We start from the raw sequence: 11,320 nt of genomic DNA, 5'->3' as shown, positions 1-11,320 counted from the left end.
CATCGATGAATCTTCCGCCTTAACTTGATTTCGTGACTTTAAGCATGAAGATGACAATAAAAAGCCTTCATACTTGAAATGAAGATGCAACATCGATGAAGCCTCTATACTTGAAGATGGAGAAGCACTGACGAAGCTTTTGAACTTAAAGATGGAGAAGCACTGACGAAGCTTCTGGACTTGAAGATGGAAAAGAATCGACGAAGCCTCTGAACTTGAAGACGGAGGAGTATTGACGAAGCCTCTGAGATGGAGGAGCATCGACAAAGCCTCTTAAAGATGAAAAAGCATCAACGAAGCCTCTGAACTTGAGCTTGAAGTATCGGCAAACCCTCCACACTTGACGAAATCATCGGTGAATCTTCGACATGTGAGCTTAAAGTATTGGTGAATCCTTCACACCATCAGTGAATCCTCTACATTTGAGTTTGACGAAGCATCGGTGAATCTTCCGCATTAACTTGATTTCGCGACTTTAAGCATGAAGATGACAAGGTAAAGCCTCCAAACTTGAGCATGAAGATGCAACATTGACGAAACCTCTATGCTTGAAGATGGAGAAGCACTAAAGAAGCTTCTGAACTTGAAGATGAAGAAGACTGATAAAGCTTCTAAACTTGAAGATGGAGAAGCACTGACAAAGCTTCTGAACTTGAAGATGCAAAAGCATTGATGAAGCCTCTGAACTTGAAGATAGAGAAGTATCGACGAAGCCTCTGAACATGAAGATGGAGGAGCATCGATGAAGCCTCTTCAAGATGGAAGAACATCAATGAACCCTCTAAACTGGAAGACGAAGGGACATCGATAAAACCTTTGAACTTGAAGATAAAGAGGAATCAATGCAACTGTCGAACTTAGAGTTGTAGAAGCAATAGTGCAACCCTCGAACTTGGAGATGGAGAAGAAGCAATGCAGCGGTCTGATCTTTGAATTTGGAGATGAAGAAGTAGCAACACCAACGTCTTTATAGAGGAGGCGGAACTGCAACAACTTTTGGAGAAGAAGCGAAGCTGTAGGGAATAATATATATATATATATATTTTAAGGGAAGCAGTGAAGTCGCATCAAACTTGAACTTCGAAGAGGAAGCAACGAAACATCTAAACTTGACTTCAACGAGGAAGTGGTGAAGCCTCCAAACTTGACTTCGAAGAAGAAGCAAAGTGCCATACCAAGTGTGTGCTTTTAATTTACTGTGTTAGCTCATTACGAGGGATGAACATATTCAATTTGGAGTGTCATTCTTTAATGGGAATGATCAACATCAATTTTGTAGTGTCATACTTACGTGGTTATGGTGCCCTTTCTGACATACTAAACTTAATTTCTTTAAGTTGCCCACGTACTTTTGAAGAAAGGGATCAAGTCATGACATAGTTCAGATTTTTTTGTTTGTTTGGACTGAACTTAATTTTTTTTTCAAGCTACCTACGTACCCTTTACAATGAATAGGGATCAAGTCATAATGTAGTTCAAAAAGAGATTTTTTGTTTTAGGTCGTTCAACTTTTAAGCTTATATAGGCCAGGAGTGACAAACAGTTTAGGCTCTTGCGATAAGAAACTTATTTTTTTTTTTTACATTCGTTAAGCATAAAACTTCTTGAGAAACTTGCCGTTGATTGGACCAACTCTCAATCTGTCTTGATAAAAAATCTTGTATGCTCCATTTTTATAGACTTCTTTGACGACGTATGGCACATCCCATTTAGGCGTGAACGTATTTTCCGTCTGTCTTGTCATGATAATAGGTCTTCTTACAACAAGCACGAGATCACAAACTTGAAAAGATCGAGGCTTTACATGCTTATCGAAAGGTTTAGACATTCGCACTTGGTGATGCTTCAATGCTTGTTGAGCTTCGAGTCATTTTTCGTTCAGTGCTTCCAATTCTTGGAAACGTAGCTTGACATTGTTTTCTGTAGTCAATTCTTCTTGTACCGCCATTCTTAGCGATGGAATTTCTCTTTCCAAAGGAAGGACAACCTTCACCCCATAAACAAAAGAGTACAGAGTGACTCTTGTAGAGGTACGATGAATGGTGCGATAAGCCCAAAACGCTTCATCAATCTTTTCTTACCAATCTTTTTTCGACTTAGAGATAATTTTCTTCAATAGGTTGCACAACTTTTTGTTGAATGCCTCTGCCAACGCATTTGTGGCGGAGTTATACATGGACGACTTATACTGCTTGAATTTGAATTTCTCACACAATCTGTCCATCAAGCTATTGAAGAACTGTCTCCCATTATCTGTCACGATTCGATGGGGGATACTGTACCAATAGATGATGTGAGTGCAGATAAAGTCACCACACTCTCTTTTCGCTAGCCTCAGCCTATCTTGAAAAGTAATAAGTGGTTGCGAGGATATAAGAATGCCCTGCTGATGACTTAAGTGTTATAGGGCCAACCAGATCGAGCCCCCGTACTTCAAAAGGCCAAAAGGCTATAGTCAGGTGCAGAGGCTCGAGTGGCTGATGAATGAAATTCGCATGATATTGACAAGCTTCGCACTTCTTTGCATATTCTATCGAATCCTGGATCAACCCTGGCCAGTAGTAACTAATCCTTTTCAACTGGAACTGTAGCTTTGGTTCAGATTGGTGTGCGCTGCATATGCTTGAATACGCTTCTTCCAAAGTCTTCGTCGACTCTTTTTTTCCAAGGCATCGCAGAAAGAGTCATTCAAGGGAACGGCGGTATAAAACCCCTTTGTAGTAAATGAAATGTGCAACCCTCCTTCGAATCTCGGTTTTATGGCGAGGGTCATTTAGAAGACTTCCATGCTCAAGGTAATCTACAATAAGTTGCCGCCAATCTTCTCGTCAGTTAAGTAGACTGATATCGCATTTATTTCTTCACATGGGTTTTGACAGTAGAACTATCTAAGAGAGGTACAACCCACCCCAAATTGAGAGGTACAACCCACCTTCGACAAAGCGATATACTAAGAGATACATCATCTAGAACTATCAAGGCAGTAGCCATGTTTGCCAAAGCATTCGCCTTCTTATTTTCCGTCCTCGGAACAGGCTCCAGTGTCACGCTTTTCCCATCAACTGTCGAGCATAAATGAAGTAAGGCTTCGAGTCATCATGCTTCACATCGTACTGGCGTAAGAGCTGATTGATTATCGACTTCGAGTCACCAAAAATCTCTATGTAAGATACCTCAATCTCTAAAGCCATTTGGAGGCCGATTATCAAGGCTTGGTATTCGGCGACGTTGTTCAAGCATAATTCAACCAGTGCGAAGCTATCAGGCAGCATGTGCATTTCCAGTGAAATGAGGATGATGCCTACCCCCGCACCAGTTCTTCGGGCCGCCCCATCGAAGAACATGACCCAAGGCCCCGTGAGTTTTGTGAAGAGAACTTCATCGTCAGGCAAGTCTTCACTTAACTTCCAATCTAATGGAACCAGGTGATCTGCCAAGAAGTCAGCCAATGCTTGCCCTTTAATCGCCTTTTGTGGCACGTAAACGATGTCGTATTACTGAAGTATGATTGCTCATTTGTCCAAACACCCTGAGATGATTGGTCTAGATAGAACGTACTTGATGGGGTCGGCTTTCGCAATTGAATGGACTGTGAAGGCTTGCATGTAGTGTCTCAACTTATCTATAGCGAAGAAGTGTGTAAGGCACGTTTTCTCAATAGGAGAATAGTTGATCTCAGCCCCATTTAAGGTCTTACTTAGGTAGTTGAGAGCACACTCTTTTCCCTTCTATCCTTCTTGTGCCAACAATGCCCCCAATGACCTTTTCTGCGCTGCGATGTACAATATCAATGGCTTGCACGCTACTGGGGCTCCTAAGACAGAAGGACTGAGCAAGTACCTCTTTATGCTATCAAAGGCATTTTGACAAGCCTCATCCCATTCAAAAATTTCTCCTTTTCCTTACCAGTCTTTGAAAGGGCTGACATCGCCTCGCCAGGTTGGAAATAAACCTTCGGATGTAGGCTAGACGTCCTTGCAAACTTATTAACTCGTGTAGATTCCTTGACCTTGGCATCTTCTGGATAGCACAATCTTGGATTGATCTAACTCTATCCTCAATGTCTTACAATGAAGCCCAGAAACTTCTCAAAGGTCACGTCGAATGCGCATTTAAGAAAGTTCATCTTTAACTGGTGCTTTCGCAGGCGATCGAACACAGTTCTCAGATCTTTCAAATGGTCTTGACTACAAGGTCATCCACACAGCATTCCACGTGTTTGTGTAACATATCGTTAAATATCTTCTGCATGGCACGTTGATAAGTGGCACCGGCATTCATCGGCATTCTTCAATCCGAAGGGCATCACCTTGTAGCAATATATACCTTTTGGGGTTCGAAATGCCGTCATTTCCTCATTCACGAGGGCCATTCGTGTCTGGTTATACCCAGGCGATCCGTTCATAAAGGACAAGGCGTTGTCACATCGACCATGATCTCTATGATGGGTAATGAAAAATTGTCTTTCGGGCATGCGCTGTTTAGATCTCGAAAGTCCACACAGACATGAAGTTGCCGTTCTTTTTTCTAACCGTGACAATGTTGGCTATCCACGTTGGGTATTGGACTTCGCAACTGAAACCTGCTTCAATCAGCTTGTTGACTTCAGCCTTAATCTGGGGGATAAGTTTCGGCCGAAGGCGTCGTTGAGCTTGCTTAACGAGTTGACACCCTTGTTTGATTTCGAGATGGTGGACCGCTACCTTCGAATCCAGTCTTGGCATCTCTTTGTATTACTAAGCGAAAACATCCCTATATTCGACAAGAAAACTCACGTATTCACCTTCTTCCTTTTCCGAGAGGGATGTACTGATGAAAGTCGAACATGACTCCTCTGTTATTCCTAGATTCACCTCTTTGAGCTCGTCCACCGTTGATTGACCACCGTCCTTTAGACCTTGTGGAGCGTCTTCCACTTCCTCTTCGGTCATACCTTCTTAAGATTCTTCGGTAATGGTGATGTGGTGGCACGAAGTTTCGCCTTTCTTCTGCTCTAAATTTCCATTTTGAGGATTGGTGAAGACAATGTCACGCCTCTTTAATTTGAGCGAGCCCTCACTTGTGTTTAAACTAACGAAGGTCTTTCTTTTCATGCGCGAGGGGACGGTACTACGGATTTCTCCATCACTTATTGCCTCTCCTGATGGTTTCTTGTTCGATGGCCTTTTAACATCTTTAAGGTCGAAGCGTCGCCAAGTTGATGGCTGGGGTATCAACCCCCTCTTTCTTATAGTCGTATCAGGGGCGTCACCGCAGGCTTTTCCTTTCCTCTTTATCTCACTAGAGACATGTTCGTCAAGGAGATATTTAACCCTTTTGTGCTTCAGGTGATAAAAAATGGGAGTGCGGGGTTTTCCTTCGCTTTCCTTTGGAACTGCACCTAGTCTCTCCAAGGCTAAAGGTTGTGCCACCACCGGCGGCTAAGAGATGATTTCCTTATTTCTTTCATTCGGCAGAGTCAACCTTCGAAAGACTGAGCGTCGAGTACCTCCCAAAATTTTATGCGGACTTCCTCTTTCCGTTTCCATTATGCTTAATCTCTCGAAGACCAAGGCGCGTGCGGAAGATGACCTAATACGATCAAAGGCTGAGGCTCTTTTATCTTTGCCCTTTTTTCCCCTGCATCGTTGACTTCTTCTTCAGTGATATGATTGTTGTTGGCCACTTTTCCTTTCACCTTTCTGGTTATGTGGACTGGCTCTAATGATTCATATTCGAGTCCCATCCTAGACATAGGTATAGCGTGTCCCTCTTGCAAAAGAATCTTTTGGGTCGACGAGAGCTTGGCTTGCTCATAAATCTTCAAGCTCTTGAACTCAGTGTGATTTGTGAAGTCATAACCTGCCTTCGCCAATAGCTTGTAAGCTTTAGGATCGAATCTGTCTTTAGTTTGCTTCTTGGGCAGATTTAACTTCGTCACTTCCGCCTTCAGTTTATGGGCTTTCTGCTTCGTTATTGGCGTGAGAGGTATGATGAAACTCTCCTTTAGAATTTCTATGTCACCGACCTCCAAACCTATTGAGCATTTTGTAAAAGGTGACTCACCATTCTTCCATCTCGACAAAGGGACATAGCACAGAATCAGAGGCTTTGAGGCTTTTTCATCCCTTACCATGAGTGTCTCTCTAACACTGTTGGGATGTACCATTCTCTTTTAGGCTGGAGGTTTGTACCTTGCTACTCGTTCCTTTCTTCATGTCTACTGGAGACCTTGATCGAGATCCACCTCTTTCTTTGCTGATGAGGTCTCTGTGGGCATTGCACCAGAATTCTCGGTCTTTAGGTAAAACTTCGCATCTGCGAAGTGAGATTCAGCCTTAGAAAAATGGATTAGAGTCTTCTTCCACTTTCGTAATCACATCCTGATAGAACTTGAAACACTGATGTAGTGTTGACGTAATCACACCATTCCCGTGAATCCAACGGCGCCCCAGTACATTCTATAGGTGGTTTTTGAGTCTATGATGTGAAATAACACATCAGCCTTCAGGTCGCCGATGAGGAACTCTAAGCGTATCATTCCTATCGCCCTTTGGTTGCCTTGATTGAACCTTTGAAACACCAACTTACTGTTCGATAACTCTTCCATGCAGATGCCTAACTATTTCATAATTTCTTTAGGCATTATATTGATAGCGGATCCATTATCGATGATAATCCGACCAACTCTTTGTTCTCGAAGACGTATAAAGGCCTATTGTGCAACTTGGATCCTAGCAGCAGATCTTCGTCTGAGAAGTCTATGGATGTACAATACCTGACGTACGCACGTGCAATGGAGGCCGATGTACCAGACGTGGTGGAGCCCAACAACGCTTCAATGAGGGTCATCTTAACTTCTTGCGGGAGTGAGAGCAGGTCATTTATGCTCAATGACGATAAGCCTTTCGATTCTCCAACAATTGTTTAAGTATATCCGCAACGTCGGAGTCAAGGAATGAGTAGACTTTTTCCTGCTGCTTCTTCAGAATTAGGCGATATCTTTCGCCTCCTTCATCTTTCTTCTCCATCTTCTTATCTTTCCCTTTTGAGAAAAACTTCAATGGGATCGTATTAACGACCATTGTTTCATTCGTGGCGCCTTTCACAATCTTCTCAACGCCTTTTACTTCCTTCTTGTCTTTCTTTGGTTTGGGATCAGTAAGTCCTTCGTTCCCCTGTTGACGATACCTAGCTCCATGTTGTGGGCGCGAGTCGCCAATTCTTCAAAGGTACGGGACTTTATTCCCTGTATGATATAGAGGAGTTCTCAGTGCATACCCAACGTGCACATTTTCACAACAGATAATTTGTTGAGTTGGTCTTTGCAGTTCAGACTCAGAGCCCTCAATCGGTTGATGTAGTCAATGACCAACTCCTCTTTTCGTTGCTTAGCGTTTGTCATCCATCATGCTGACAATGCGCTTAGTGTTGTATAAGCGATTCAAGAATTCCCTTTCAAGCTGCTCTCAACTGTCGATCACCTCAGGTTCTAAGTCTGTGTACCAGTAAAAAGTGTTTCCTTTGAGGGTTTTGACGAACTGCTTGACTAGCAGATCTCCCCTTCTTCCTGCATTCTCACATGTTTCTACGAAGTGGGTGATGTGTTGCTTTGGGTTGCCCTTTCCGTCGAACTGCTGGAACTTTGGGGGTTGATACTCGCATGCATTCTTAAGTTATCGATCTTCTGGGTGTATGGCTTGGAATACATGAAGGAAGTCTGAGCCTGGCCTCCATACTGATCCCTTATGGAGGTCATGATCATGTCATGCAGCTGTTAGACCAACAGAGAGGCCACCGAAGCTTGCTGTTGCAACATGGTCTTCTCTTTGTCAGTTGATTTGACCGTAGATGCTTGGCTTGATTCAACAGCCTCTCGAGACTACGTCTGTTCTCTCAGGGCAGCAATCTCATGGTCTGCTCTTCGATGGCTTTCATCAGAAAGCTGATCTTCCTTTCCATTTATGCCATGGCCACTTTAGCCATTCCATCTGCCATCATGACGGAAATCATATCTGGCTGCGAATCCTTTTTCGGCTTGTTGGAGGCGGAAGTGGAGTTGTCAAATAGGGAGTTCTCCTTGATGACAACCCTGCCTTGTGAGGACACCATCGGGAGCTTTGCTCTTGCTTCTACGTAACTTCCCTTGAGCGACTCTGGGTGACAGGTCCCATTCAAGAGTTATTTGTGGTGGAAGCTCTGGATGTCTTCTTCTTTGTTGCCATTTGTCTTGTTTGGATGCTGAGAAAGAGATGAAAGGTAGAAATATCCCACTGGGCATGAATATTTTTTCACCGAGGTTTTCGAAGAAACGTATTTCGTAGAGTTGAACTTGAGTTGGTGTTGATCTGATGCGATGTGGTTCGATCTCTAGTACTTGATCCTCTGATTCTCTCTCGGTTGAGTGGATGTGCTTGACTTGAAGAAGAAAGGCACCGAATGGTCTTGAAGTAGAAGTCTTGGAAGAGTCTTTGTGTCTTCAAGGGTCTTCTGTCTTCTAGGAGTGCAACTTCAGGAGTCTTGGGAGTCTTCTGCTTGTTGATGAATTCTCTTTGGGCTCTCTGAATATAGAATTGCTGACCCCATAGAATGAGAAGAGCTCCTCCATTTATAGGGCTCTCTAATGGGCTTCATGGGTTTGGGCCTAGTTTTTGGGCCCAATTAGTTGGACTCGGGCCTGACCTTTGGGCCCTATTAATTGGACTTGGAACCTATTAATTAGGTTTGGGCCTATTTTGGCATTTTAGGCCCAAATTAAGCTCATATTTGGGCATTACTAGACCAACGGCCAAATTATAACGTCAAATTGGGTGAAATTAATTTTACTCAACCTGATGCTTGTGACGAAAACACGTGACGTCATCAGAATTCATCTTCAATTTCAATTTGGGACACATGTCAACTCTTAATTGGTCCCAAATTTGATGATTTTGGCATTCTATAGTTAATTTAATAAATGATGTGGCGATCCGTGATTGGTCCGAAATTTCTTCTCCAACAATGTATACAAGTAAATGCTCATATTTCTTAAGAACAACTGCCCTCCTAACTTTGCTCAGTACTAACATAATCTCCATATTTTATTATTATTTTAGATTTTGTTTAACCACTTTCCGAATTAATATCACCTTAATTTAATATCTATATTTTTCTACCAAATTATATTTTAAATATCTATGTATTATTAACTTTTATTTTATCCATATATTTTATTCAAATCTTTGAATGGTTTTTCATTACTATATACGTATTCCATTTTATTCAAACCTTCTAATTGTGTTTCATAATTTTTGTTTATATACATTCTTAATAAATCAATTTTATATTTCTCATATTCTTAATAAATTAGTTTTATATACTGCTTTTTCTATTATTTTAACAATTTGGAAAAAAGAAATATCACTTCGTAAAAAAATGACCATAACTTTGTTACTCACCCAAAGTGTTCACGGATTTAGGTTTTGTTGGGGTTTCTTTAGCAAGCTACTATTTTTGCTATGACTTTACAATGGATTAGACTCTTCTTTGATAGTCGATACGAAGAGAATTCTCATTACCATGATTTTTGAAATTTTGAGGTGCATATTCTATCAAATTCATCGTTCCAATAATTTGCGGAATATATACAAGGTAAAAATTTTCCCTCTGCTGAGTTAACTATATTTCAATTGACAATGTACCATATTGGTTCTACCAATTTGAATATTGTTGAAGAAACTACCCTCCTAATTTTGCTCATGTAGTTAATATAATCTCCATATTTTATTATTATTTTAGATTTTGTTTAACCCCTTTTCGAATTAATTCACCTTAATTAAATATCTCGATTTGTATTTTAAATATCTATATATTATTAAATTTTATTTTATCCATATATTTTATTCAAATCTTTGAATGGTTTTTCGTTACTTTATACATACTTAATTTAATTCAAATCTTCCAACTGTTTTTCATCATTTTCATACATTCTTAATAAATTAGCTGTACATTCTCATATTCTTAATAAATTAGTTTTATATACTGTTTTTGCTGTTATTTTAACGATTTGAAAAAAAGAAATATCACTTCGTAAAAAAATTGGCCATATCTGTTGTTACTCACACAAAGTGATCTTTGATTTAGGTTTTGTTGTAGTTTCTTTAACAAACTACTATTTTTGCTATGCCTTTACAACGTATTAGACTCTTCTTTGATGGTTGATGGGATGAGAATTCTCACTATCATGATTTTTGAAATTTTGAGGTGCATATTCCATCAAATTCATGGTTCCAACAATTTTTGGAATATATCCAAGATAAACTTTTTCCCTCTAGTGAGTTCACTATATCTCATTTGACAATATATCAGAATGGTTCTGCCAATTTGAATCTTATTAGAATTGTTTAAGATAAAGATATTTTATCGTTGATGTCAGTTTTATCATAGTCCTCCAAATTGATTTATGTCTAGTGGTTGACCATGTCTCATCTATTGCCCCGAACACCAGAAATACATTGTATTTGAATAATGAATTAGCAGACATTGACTATTCTTCCCAACCTCATGAAAGCAACACTGGAATCATTGATTTCCAAGATTTCGATTCCTTTCAATCATGTATTCCCACTAGAGTAGGTTTACTTTTTAGGAGAAAGTCTGTATTGAAGAAAGCAGTTTATTTTTGTACATGTAGATTAGATACTTTGTTAGAATACATTGTTTAGTGTGTGATGGTTGTCTAGGTAGAGTGTATTTATTGTTTTCAAATGGTTTTGAAACTTTCACACCTTTAGAATTCCATGTGGGGTAGTTTTGACACTTGTTAATCATTATTTCTAATTTTGTAAACCGTTTTGCTATTTTTACAATTTTTGTTATTTATCCAAATGAAACTTAAATTTTGCTATTTATCTAGTAAGCCTAAAATACTATTATATTATATTATGTTTGTGTCTAATGACTAGTTGAGTTTAAATCAGTACCATTCAATTTTCTTTTACCAACATCCAATGGTCCAAATTGAAATTGGTTTTCACCTACCTTCCTCTCTTTTGAACTCTTCATCTTCTCCAAGATTTAAAAAATAATTACACATTTTTTACAATCCTCAAAGCGACTATTGTTATTCTCTCCAAGTTTCAACTTTCTTCTTCTCATTTTATTCATTAGATATATTGTATTGTGAGGATTTATTTGTTGAGTGCTTAAACTTGTAAATCTACTCTATTTAGAGAGTTTGACAAGTGTGAACTTTAATTTTTACAAACTGTTGTAAAGGTTGGCTTTTGATCTCAGAAAGAGTTGTTGTAACGGTCTGATCCTCAACCGTAGAAAAGATCAAGTTTGTTCTTGCACTTGGAAA

Source organism: Benincasa hispida, unplaced genomic scaffold (genome assembly GCF_027475165.1).
Source record: "Benincasa hispida cultivar pf3 unplaced genomic scaffold, pf3_genome.v1.1 HicScf549, whole genome shotgun sequence".
Lineage (NCBI taxonomy): Eukaryota > Viridiplantae > Streptophyta > Magnoliopsida > Cucurbitales > Cucurbitaceae > Benincasa > Benincasa hispida.
The sequence above is the reverse complement of the archived record's forward strand: the minus strand, read 5'-3'. Positions refer to the sequence as shown.